Below are 10,145 nucleotides of genomic sequence, written 5' to 3'. Positions count from 1 at the left end.
TTATCCAGAGCACTCACTCATGGTCTAGAATGGATGAAGCCAGAAAAAAAGATGGTCCCAAGTTCTCAAGGTCAAGGATGAGCCTTTCTTGGAGTCTCAGGGAACAAAGGAACTGGGGAAGCCAGAGAAGAAAGGATGAGTTTCTGGAAGGGGGCCCATCGCCAACGGACTTTGAAGAATCTATAGGAGCCTACAGGGTCAAGTTAAAAAGCTTGTGAGTATGTTTTAAATTTTTCTTAGCATATATCTTCATTCAACATATTGGAAACCTTAAGGGACGTTCACTGAAGTCAGTCAGGTTCTCTGACTTTATTCACTACCATTACTCTCTTCTATCCCGTAGTCCCTGTACTGTCACGTTGTATAATATCACACACATGCACACAGACACACGTAAGCACGTATGCACACATGCACACATTTTCATTATCTCTTGATTGATAGACATTTGGTAGCTTCTGTTCCCCAGCTACCATGAATACAGCTGCAGTGAGCACGGGTGAGTCTCTATGGTATGCTGACGTAGGGTCCCTCTGATGTATGCCCAGGAGCCAAATCCTGTGGCGATCCCACGTTTAGTTTTTTGAGAAAAATTTCAAATGTCCATAGTGGCAGCACCAATTTAAACTCCCACCCCAGCAGTGTATACAGTTCCTATTTCCAAGCAATGCCTTCCGGCATTTGCCATCCTTTATTTTCCTTTAAAAATTGGATAACTCATTAACTTAGTGGGTGTGCGCATGTGCATGAGAACAGCCTTCACGCTTATCTCGAGGTAAGAGGAAACCAGGTGGGAGTCAGGTCTTCCCTTCCACCAGGCGAGCTCTGAGGACTGAATTCAAGCTGCCAGGTGTGCCGGCAAGCGTATTTACCCACCGAGCCATCTTGCCTGCCTCTGTTTCCTTGATGACTGCCATTCTGACTGGGGTATAGTGGAGAATGGGGGTATGTTACACACTCATTTTATTAGTTGGCATGTAGAGTTATGAAGGCCATGGGAAAAGGAAATTGGCGTTATTGAGCACAATTTACTCACTTACCCACTTCTAAGAGTATAAACAGCCTATTATAATCCCATACTATCAACCAGGGCAATGTGTAGTGGTTTTGAGTATGTTTCGCCCAGAGAGTGGCACTATTTGGAGACGTAGCCCTGATGGAGTAGGTGTGTCACTGTGGGAGTGGGCTTTAACGACCCTCTTCCTGGAGGCCTGGAGGCTAATCTTTTCCTGTTTGCCTCTGGATGAAAATGTAGACCTCTCAGCTCCTGCTGCAGCACCCCTGCCTGGATGCTACCATTCTCCTGCCTTGATGATACCGGACTGAACCTTTGAACCTGTAAGCCAGCTCTAATTAAATGTCATCCTTATAAGAGTTGCCTTGGTCGGGGTTGGGGATTTAGCTCAGTGGTAGAGCTCTTACCTAGCTCTACCACTGAGAGCGGCCCCCAGCTCCGCAAAGTAGAAAAAAAAAAAAAAAAAAAAAGAGTTGCCTTGGTCATGGCAGTAAAACCCAAACTAAGATATGATGTTCCGACTTTAAATGGCAAAAACAAATAAATAAGGGGTTGGGGATTTAGCTCAGTGGTAGAGCGCTTGCTTAGCAAGCGCAAGGCCCTGGGTTCGGTCCCCAGCTCCGGACCAAATAAATAAATAAATAAATAAATAAATAAATAAATAAATAAATAAATTAAAAAAATAGAATATAGTCATGCCAGAAAGATGGCTCAGCAGGTAAAAGTACCTGTTGCCTAAGCATGAGTTCAATCTGTGGCACCCCACGGAGTTGTCCTCTAATCTCCAGAGGCATGCCACAGCACTTGCTAATAAAACAAAGTTTGAGACAAGGTCCCACTATGTAGCCCTAACTGGTTTCGAACTTGTGTAGACTAGTCTGGCCTCCAATTCACAGATCCTCCTGCCTCTGCCTTCCACGTACTGAGACCGAAGGCAGGCGCCACTATGCCCAACCTAAATACATACTTCCACATCTGCAATCCTTGGACTCAAGAAGCAAGAGAATCACCCACAAATTCTTAGGCAGCCTGGGCTATGAAGCAAATCGGGGCCAACCAGGATTACATAGTAACAAACAAACAAAACGCAAAACAAAAAGAGAATGTGTGCCAATGGACTAATGTGCAAAAAAGTTACATATTTTACTTTTTTATTTTTTTTTTTTTATAATATGTGCATTGACTGTCCAAGGCCGGCCAGGACTATGCAGTGAGATCCAGGCCAGCTTCTGCTACTGTGAGACTCTGTCTCAAGAAACAGGATGCAGGAATTCTGAATAAGACGGCAGAGGAGAAGCCTCACCACTTAAACTCTGGAAGAGAAAACAGCAAAGGGAGTGGCTAAAAAGCTCCTACCTGGCAAAATACAAGATTAATTAAGTTCGCCCCCACCTTGGCCAGAGAAGATTTCTTTCTGCTGTGGGCAGCAGTTAGAGAAGAAGGCGAAGAGTAAGTGTTTGTGAATGTCTAATCCATCTACGCTCGCTCCTCCCTCCGAGGTGTACGAGGAGGCGGGGCGAACCGAACATCCCGGAAGAAGGGGTGAGAAAAATGTAAGAGCTGCAGGCCTGGGAGGGAGCTGTCCACGGGATGTGACAGGTCGTCTGCTGCACTCCGGGACCCTCAGCAACTGTGGTTTCCTGCACAAGCTCAAGCCAGTCAGAACTTCCACCGTGAAAAGAAGAGGGGCTGCTGGCAGCTGATGGCTCTGAGGAAGAGAAAGTCCGGCTTTTTCCTGAGTGTGGCCTCTTGAAGATTGCCCTGGATCCAGACGGCGCCAAACCCTTTCCTACAGGAGCAGTTCCGACTGGACTTAGTGGGTTGCTCTTAAAAGAAAAGAAAATGAAGTGGGAAGGATAGAGGAAGGATCTGGGATAAATTGGTATGATCGAAAGAAGGAAATTCTCAAAGAATGGGTAAAAAAAAAATTTTTTTTTTTGGAAAGGGAAGGGAAGCCTAGCATCATGGTGGAGTCTGCCTGTGATCAGGGGGATGGACAGATGGCACTGGGACTAAGCACCGTCTGCTCTTCCAGAGGACTTGGATTTGATTTTCAGCACCCACATGGCCACTCGCCTCTGTCCGTAACTCAGGAAATTAGACACCCTCTCTGGACCCTGTGGGCTCTGTACGAACACGGTGCGCAGGCATACATGCGGGTGAATTATCTAAGGCATAGCAATAAATTATAAAAAGTAACACAACAATAAATAATAATCTGTTTCACCTGGTGCAAGCCTTTAGCCCCAGCACTCAGGAAGCAGACACAGATGGCTCTCTGTGAGTTCAAGGCCAGCCTGGTGTACAGTACTAGTTCCAGGACAGCTGAGGCAACACAGAGAAACCCTATCTGGGGATGGGGAGAGGAACAGATGGTGGAAAGATGGATCAGTGGTTAGGGCACACGCCTTTAATCCCAGCACTCAGGAGGCAGAGGCAGGCGGATCTCTGTGAGTTCAAAGCCAGCCTGGTCTACAGAGTGAGTTCCAGGACAGCCAAGGCTACAACAGAAAAACCTTGTCTTGAAAAACAAACAACAACAAACAAAACAAAAACTCTCTCTTGGACAGTATCTTATGCAGACCAGGATGACAACTTGATGTGTAGCTGAATCTGGCCTGAACTTCTGACCCTCCTATCTCCACCTCTCCAGTCAGTGTGTCTGTCTTCTGTGTTCCTTTTTGGAGGAGATGATGTCATGCTAGCCTGTAGGCATGGGCTGCTATTTCCTGGGGAGAAGCACCCTCCAGGCCCACTTACCCCACCCAACCGGGGCCTCTAGCTCCCCGTCAAGGGCCGAGCTCACAGGTCCCACGTCTTCAATTACAAAACTTCTTTCCAATACCAGGATGAGATGCCTGCATGATTAAATCTCTCCCCTCCCTTCCAGAAACTCCGCTCCAACCACCTACTGCCTATTGGAGACTGCCAGAGGCAGAGTCAGCAGCTCTGACAGCAAACAGCTTTTCCCCTTTGGCACCCTGGACTCCTCTAATTCCTGTGCTGGCCTAAATGAGCTTAGAGGGCTTGGCAGCTGCTCCAGATGGGCTCCAGTCCCATCCCCGAGGCCCGGAAGCCCACAGGAATCTGGGGGCGCTCCAGATGAGGAAATAATGGACTCCTGAGAGCCTGGCTTTGCCTCAGATGTGGGAGTCCTGACACCCAGTTAATGAAATAGATTACTCCGATTGGCTAGACTCTGCCGTCGCTGGGGCCTCCGAGACAGGTGTGTAGGGCAGAGAACCCTGAGCACGCCCTCCCAGGGCCCTGCTCCTCAGTCACATCCCACACAGTGTCGGATCTCTACGGCCGGCCGGCCGGATTTCACGTTGCCGGTGACTATGGGAGGTCCTTCCCTTCGGTTCTCAAGGAGGACTGAACGGAGTGGGGGGAGGAGTCGGGAGTGGAGTTGGGGGTTGGGGGTGGGGAAGGCATGAAGCTACTTACTAGAATTAGAGGTAGACGAGGAATTTATTAAATGTTTTAAATTAGCCTTTACTATTTGAGAATTTCATACATGCATACGATGCATTTTCATCGAAGCTCCCGATCCCATCGATTCCTGCCTTATCCCCCTACGGAGCTCCCTCTCAATTCCATGGAATTTTTTTTTTAACCCAGTGAGTTAACATTAAATGTTGCCTGAACCTGCATGAATGTAGGGCCACCTCCTGGGGCATGGGCAGCCTGACTCACCCCCTCCCATCAGCCACCGCTCTACTATTGACAAACAGCCTCTCGACTAGGGTAGGACAACCTGACCACCACTTCGTGCTGCAATTCTGCCTGCCTGCCATTGCGTATGCATCTCAGCCACCATGAGTTCCTGTGTGCCAGGTGTCCCTCGTCATGTCCAGAAAACTGTTTCGTGGGTATTATCTATGACCTCTGGTTCTTGCAATCCTTCCACCCCCTCTTCTTCCAAGATCCCAAATCCCTGGGAGGAGGGTGAGTGACCCACTTGCTGAACACCCGGGTATCTCTTCTTCTCCCACTGTTAGTCGCACTGAGAGGGGTGAGGCAGGCTGACTCCACGACAGGCTGCAAATGGTCAGTTAAGGAGACTAGGTCTAAGAATTGGGCAAGTCCAGGCAAGCCCAGGCAGGTCAATTACTAATCTGAAGAAAACCCCAGGCTCCAGCCTTCACGCCCTGATAATGTTTCCAGAATGCCTACAGATAGAGTAAGATAAGGCTCGACTACGGGGAACTCCAATGTGCTTTAAATCAACCGGTGTGAGCTCACTTGGATCTCTCTCCATTTTGGACTTGGGGATCCCTGCAGGCAGGTCTTTTGCAGAATTAAACGCTCCTTGCTTTTGCATACTACTTGATGCTTGGGTATCATTCTTCAGAGAACAGCGGACCCTTCCATTAGGACTCTGTATTAATACTTTTAAATGTTCTTTCTTTTATAGATTGGGGAAGGGCATGTACATGGAGGTCATATGTATGGAGGTCAGAGGACAATGGCAGGAGCTGCTTCTTCCCTCCCACCACATAGGCTTCATGGAACTCAAGTCTTCAAGCTTCAAAGTAATCACCTTCACCCACTGAGCCATGTCATCCGCCAGGTGTGTGTGTGTGTATGTGTGCGTGTGTGTATGTGTGCATGTGCATGTGTGTGCATGCGTATGTGTGTGTGTGCGTGCGTGTGTGTGTGCATGTGTGTATGTGTGCATGTGCGTGTGTGTGTGCGCGCGTGTGTGTATGTGTGTGCATGTGTGTGTGCATGTGTGTATGTGTGCATGTGCGTGTGTGTGCATGCGTATGTGTATGCGTGCGCATGTGTGTGCGCGTGTGTGTGTATGTGTGTGCGCGCGTGCGTGTGTGTGTGCGTGCGAGTGTGTGTGTGTGTGTGTGTGTGTGCGCGCGCGCGCGCGCGCGTGCACGCTTTAATTTCTTTGTTTTATTTGTGTGAATACTTTACCTGCACGTACGTCTATACACTACGTGCCTATCTGGCTCCTGCAGAGATCAGAAGTAAATATCAGCTCATCTGGAACTGGAGTTACTGATGAGAGGCAGGATGTGTGTTCTGGGACCCAAACCCAGGTACTCTGCAAGGGCAGGTGTTCCTAACCACCTCTCTAGGTTATGTTGACTGACTGACTGACTGACTGACTGACTGACTGACTGACACCTGTGTGTGAATACTGAAAGTCAGAAGACAATTGAGGGATTAGTTCTCTTCTCCCACCACGTGGATTGGAGGGGGACACGCAATTAAAATCGCGTTGTCAGGCTTGATAGCAGGTGCCTTCCCCTCCAGGGACGGTTTGAATAAGAATGGCCCCACAGTCTCCTATATTAGAGTGCTTAGTCCCTAGAGAGCAGCACTGTTAAAAAGACTAAGAGATACGGCTTTGTTGGAGGAAACATGGTACTTGGGGTAGGCTTTGAGCTCACGCCAAACCCAATCTCTCTCTCTCTCTCTCTCTCTCTCTCTCTCTCTCTCTCTCTCTCTCTCTCTCTCTCTCTCTCTCTCTGTATCATGATGTAGCTCTCCAACTCCTTATCCAGAACCATGCCTGCTGCCATGCTCCCTGTCGTGATGATAATGGACTAAACCTCTGAAACTGTACACAAGCCCCCATTTAAAAAAAAAAAATCTTTCTTTTATAAGAGTTGCCACGGGGCTGGGGATTTAGCTCAGTGGTAGAGCGCTTACCTAGGAAGCGCAAGGCCCTGGGTTCGGTCCCCAGCTCCGGAAAAAAAAAAAAAAAAAAGAGTTGCCACAGTCATGGTGTCTCTTCACAGTAATAGAACAGTGACTAACACACACACGCGCGCGCACAGAGAGAGAGAGTTTGGTATTTTTATACCCATTAAAAATTTTGAGTTGGGCTTTTTTTTTCCCTCTCTCTCTCTTCTCCCTCTCTTACCCACCTCCCCCCACCCCCGCTTGTCTCTGCCATCCCAATAAACCTCCACGTGGAAAAAAAAATTTTTTTTGAGTTGGGATGGGAGTGTAAATGCTTAGCACGCATGACAATCCTATCTCCAGCAACAAAACTCAAATAAAAATAGTTCACCTATTCAAAAACTATGTAAACGGTTTTATCAAATAAATTTTATATACGGCAGAAAAATGTTTACGAAAACAGTCAGCCCCTTGGCTGACTCGATTCGGTGACATATGTAAGTACAATCTAGAGCTGAATTAAAAAACAGAGACACAGGGCTGGAGAGATGGCCCAGCGGTTAAGAGCACTGACTCCTCTTCCAGAGGTACTGAGTTCAATTCCCAGTGGTTACATGGTGGCTCACAGCCATCTGTAATGGGACCTGATGCCCTCTTCTGGTGTGTGTGAGGCCAGCGACAGTGTACTCACATACATAAAATAAATACATCTTAGAGAGGGGGGTGGACTAGAAGAGCCCCGGTCTAGAACCTCCAGTGAGGAGCTGAGAGTTTGACTCACTAATGGAGATCCTTACCCGGCACTGAAGAAAAGGCTTTTTAAAATCTCAACTCCGGGGCTAGAGAGTGAGTGGTTCAATGCTTAAGAGCACTGGCTGCTTTTCCAGATGACACAGGTTTTTTTTTTTTTTTTTTCTTTTTTCTTTTTTTTTCCAGAGCTGGGGACCGAACCCAGGGCCTTGCGCTTGCTAGGCAAGCGCTCTACCACTGAGCTAAATCCCCAACCCCAGGACACAGGTTTGATACCCGGCACACACTGTAACTATTCCATGGGATCTGACACTCTCTTCTGCCCTACAACTGCATGTCCTGCACAAACTTAGATATACACCCATATTTTTACTGTATTTATTTTATGTATGAGCGCTCTGCTGCATGTACACTTACATTCCAGAAGAGGGCATCAGATCCCTTTCTAGATGGTCATGAACCACTTCATCAGTGCTGGGAATTGAACTCAGGACCTCTGGAAGAGCAACCAATGCTCTTATCTGGCTGAGCCATCCCTCCAGCCCATATAAATATAAATAAGGATATCTAAAAAGAAAAATTCAACTTGGGACAGAGCACAGTGGCACATACTTCAATCCTACCACTCTGAAGACAAAGGCAGGTGGAGCTCTTTGAGTTTGAGGCCAGCTTGGTCTACATAGTGAGTCTTTGTCTCGATAAAAAAACATAATAAAATGAAAAAAAAAATCTTGAGGTGGTAAGATGGGTTAGTTGGTGAAGGTACTTCCTGCCAAGCCTAGTGGCCTGAGTTCAATCATTGGAACAGACCCTCATGGTTAAGGAGAGAACCAACTCACAGGGGTTTCCTTTGACCACTCCATTAGTCCTGAGGAGAAGCCTTCTCCACACATCATCATCATCATCATTACCATCACCATCACCATCATCACCATCATCATTATCAAGGGTTTTGCAATGATTACCATGACTCCTACCACAGTAGACTTTGACTCGATTTGTTTCTAGGAAGCAGAATTCGCAGAGCTGGGGAATGAACCTAGGGCCTTAGTATGTACTAAGCAAACACTCTATCACTGAGTTATATCCATACCCCCTTAGCAGAGGGATAGGGATATCCCTCTTATTTTATTTATTTGTATGCGTGTATATGTGTTTTGGTGTGTGTGTGTGTGTGTGTGTGTGTTTCCGGGGCGTGTTTTAGTGTGTGTGTGTGTGTTTTGTGGGTGTGTGTGTGTGTGTGTGTGTGTGTTTTGGGGGTGTTTTGGCATGTGTTTTGGGGTATATGTTTTCGGGGTGTGTGTTTTGGGGGGGTGTTTTGGGGTGTGTGTGTGTGTGTGTATGTGTGTGTTTGTGTTTGTGTTTGTGGATGTGCTATGGTATACACGCAGAGGTCAGTTCTCCCCCTCTACCCTGTGAATTCTGGAGACCTTGCCATCTCACAAGCCCCATAATGAATGTTCCTAACTATGATCCTGATTACAAGTTTAACCCTGCTTCAAGTTTCTTCCCACCTGACTCTGATCCTTCAGAGAGCCCCTAGGCTCTGCCAGTGCTCCAGGTTTTGGCCAGTGTCTGTTTGCCTGAGACCCTGGCTTACTGACTGACAGACAGCCTGGAGATGCTGGCCTCTCCTTACAGGCAGGCCTCAAGAATTAGGAGGGCAGCTTGGGGAGTGGGGTGATTCATCATGGAATCTCCAGATTTTCTGCTGCCACCCAAACCTAGCCAAGCCCAGGTGCGTTGGTGACTGGGTGTCTGATGTGTGGGCATGATGTATGTTCATGCGTTTCAGAGCCTAGGCCAGCCTGACCCTGAAGTCTTTCTTACTTAGGTTTTTACATACTAAGCAAACAATTCCTGGCACCTAATTTGTCCTTAGGCTTCCCTTTATCTAGGGGTAACAGAACTGGTCAAAGATAAGATATGGATGTATGGGCCTAAAGACAGCAAAATGGCTCAGTGGGTAAAGGTGCTTGCAGTGGAGCTGGACTACCTGAGTTTGCTCACCTGGACTCACATAGTGGAAGGAAAGGACTCCGGCGATTTGTGTGCACACACACACACACACACACACACACACACATGCTATGGCACACAAAATAAATGACACACAGAAAAATAAGAAGAAGAAGACTAAAGAAAAGACAGGGCAAGCCTTCAGCTTGGGCTACATACGGCGAGGCTGGATCTGATGATACACATCAATAATTCCAGCTATTGCAGAGGATGACACAGGAGGATTGACAGTTCAAGGCTTGCCTAGGCTACAAAATGAGCTCAAGGCATGCCTGGCCAACTCAGTGAAGCCCTATCTCAAAAGGAGAGACAGAGAGAGAGAGAAAGAGAGAGAGGAGAGAGAATTGGGGAGATGGTTTAGTCAACGAAGTTCCTGTAAGGACATTAAGTTCAAACCTTCAGCACCATTGTAAAAAAGCAGATATGATGGCTCATGTCTGTAATTCCAAAACTAGGGGAGACAGACATATCCCCGGAGTTCACTGGCTACCCAACCTAACTGAATCTACAAGTTCCAAGTTCTCTGAGAGAGTCTCCCACAAAATGTAATGTGATAGGAATTGAGGGATAATTCATGTCAACCTATGGCCTCTAAATTCAGGAGCTCACATATGCACGCACACACACATATACACACGCACACACATACACACATGCACACACATACACATGCACACACATACACATGCACACACATACACACACATCACACACATCC

General features: G+C 47.3%; 1 protein-coding gene and 1 long non-coding RNA gene across 2 annotated transcripts in view; one reads left to right on the top strand and one right to left on the bottom strand.

Moving 5' to 3' along the window:
• Cyp4f39 (cytochrome P450, family 4, subfamily f, polypeptide 39) overlaps positions 1-10,145 on the bottom strand; it is a 72,979-nt gene that overhangs the window by 60,299 nt on the left and 2,535 nt on the right.
• LOC134479822 (uncharacterized) lies at positions 2,548-7,055 on the top strand. The gene is made up of 3 exons (XR_015625090.1): positions 2,548-4,241; positions 5,433-5,588; positions 6,518-7,055. It is a non-coding gene; the product is annotated as an uncharacterized LOC134479822 (long non-coding RNA).

This window comes from Rattus norvegicus, chromosome 7 (genome assembly GCF_021556685.1).
Source record: "Rattus norvegicus strain SHRSP/BbbUtx chromosome 7, alternate assembly SHRSP_T2T, whole genome shotgun sequence".
In the NCBI taxonomy this organism is placed as follows: domain Eukaryota; kingdom Metazoa; phylum Chordata; class Mammalia; order Rodentia; family Muridae; genus Rattus; species Rattus norvegicus.
The sequence above is the reverse complement of the archived record's forward strand: the minus strand, read 5'-3'. Positions and strand labels throughout refer to the sequence as shown.